Raw genomic sequence first — 2,212 nt, 5'->3', positions numbered from 1 at the left:
GGCGTGGGGTTAAAGATAAACTCGATCTTGATTATCATGAGATCAAGCATACGTGTCATTCAACGTCCATCGCGCTTTCGGGCATAAAGCTTTGAAATATGGAGAAGGATTATCTCCCCTCCTAATCTCTCTCATCTTCATTTTCTTCTTATTTGAACGGTTACGGTTTAATCATATCAACATCTTATATTGATTTTTTTTATAAAGACAAAAAGACAAAAAGCAATAGGTGAGAGAAGGGAATGAGAATAGGAGAGGAGAAAATCATACTCCTTGAATTATTGCATCATTCATGGGTAACATCTCCTATATATTGATAAATGTCATCAAAAAGTTCAAATGGTGGTTTTGAGGTGGGTAGAAACTCTAAGGCGATGTTTGGGTGATAGAATTTTATTTAGGTTTTAAGGGATTAATGTTAAATTAGTTAGAGACGAATTATAAAATGTGAGCATGAGAAATTAGAAATGCACAATATGAGTGTGATTTCAGGGATTTACAAGTTACTGACACATGCCGTTATAATTAATGCTCTTATGATTAATTTCTAATCTCTCATATCTAATACTTTGTAATCCATTCTTTACTAAATTGACGTCAATTTTTTTAGAATTTGAATATTCCTCTTGTATCGTCTAGTATAAATATATTATTTCTAATTAAAAAAATAAAACTTAACCTCAATCTCTTTAGATTTGAAAATTCCTCACCCAATAATAACCTAACGAAATTGTCTTAAAACATAATATTTTAGAATTTCAATGGAGGAGCTTATACAAACCCACACAGAAAAAGATAGTGGTAATCATTGAGGCCCCATTGATTAGCAATGAACACCAAATAGCGAGTCTTGGTCAACTTTGAGTAAATTAATTAAAGGAAAGTAGGAAATCCAAGAAAGAAAAACATTTATAGGGTTTAGCCTTTTGAGCAAGTTATAACTGGTCTCATAATTCACAGTGGACCTTGTGGCCAAGCTGCATAAGCTGTAGTGATTAGGTCACCCAAAGGAATGTGCTTCATGAATTCTATTGGACCACCATGTGTACGGGCAGGTGTCTGTAATAAGTGTAGAGTACTGCTCTTCCACACTCCCATATGGCCAAAAGTTGAAGACGAAATTGTTAAGATTTTATATAGACGGCCGCCTCAACATGAGATTTTGCCAGTGGTTGCCTCGACATACTAGCCTTTTTACAAGCGCTCGTATGTGCATAGATTATTTTCCTTTTAATCACGTGTTGTCCAGGTTTATTCATTTTAAATTTGATTTAATTTAGTGTGAGGAGCAAGAGGATACTAATGAGCAAATACTTTTAAGTACGTAGTTTTGTGGAAGGATTGTATCATGTAATTAATTAGGATATCTTTCTCGTTTTAAATAAACCTCCAGTTATATCCAAGATTTTGGAATTCATGTGAAACCAAAAGTTTTGAGGTCCCTCTTTCTTTTTTACTGGTGAGTTTATCAGAATATTGGGCTTTAGGGTTTCTCACATGGAACCAGTTGATTCAATTTTTTTTATTTTCTTGATGGAACCTGTTGTAATATGAATGGATGACAAAATTCACATGACCCACTACTAGGACATATTACTCACATGCCTTGTAAATTTCATCTTTTTGCCCATTTTCAATAATCACTATCAATCCTACCATTCTCATCTCGGACAAGCTGCATAAAACTTGGACATCGTCTCCTACATTGCATTTTGGCCTATCAAATATGTTACAAACGGTAATCGGGAACTGCGTATGTACCAGCCATTGTTGACTCCAGCAGCCTGTGGTTCTCTACCTTGGTTCTACTTATCAGCGAAGAGGCGGAATGTGTATCGCAGGGCTTGCTTGTAGAATCTTGGTGCCCAGATTTTCTTTTCAAAAGTTGTGCAGAAGTTCATAACCCGTTTTCAGTTATCTAATAATTTAGTAAGTGATGTGAATGATTTCACGAAGATAAAACAAATGAAGAAATGGTAGTTTGACTTGTAGATTACCTCAAAATATTTTCTTCAATTTCCGGCAGACGAGATTCTTCAACAAAATTGAATGTATCAAAATTGATATCACAACTGGATGCCACTATCTTGTAGAATAACTGTATGGTGGGAGGGGGGAGGGGGGAGGGAGAGAGAGTTCAAAATGAAAGCAAAACGCTGCTTGCATAAATGTTGTGTGCTTTGTAACATTTAGCTATCAAATACTAGTCTCC

Source organism: Malus sylvestris, chromosome 13 (genome assembly GCF_916048215.2).
Source record: "Malus sylvestris chromosome 13, drMalSylv7.2, whole genome shotgun sequence".
In the NCBI taxonomy this organism is placed as follows: Eukaryota; Viridiplantae; Streptophyta; class Magnoliopsida; order Rosales; family Rosaceae; genus Malus; species Malus sylvestris.
The sequence above is the reverse complement of the archived record's forward strand: the minus strand, read 5'-3'. Positions refer to the sequence as shown.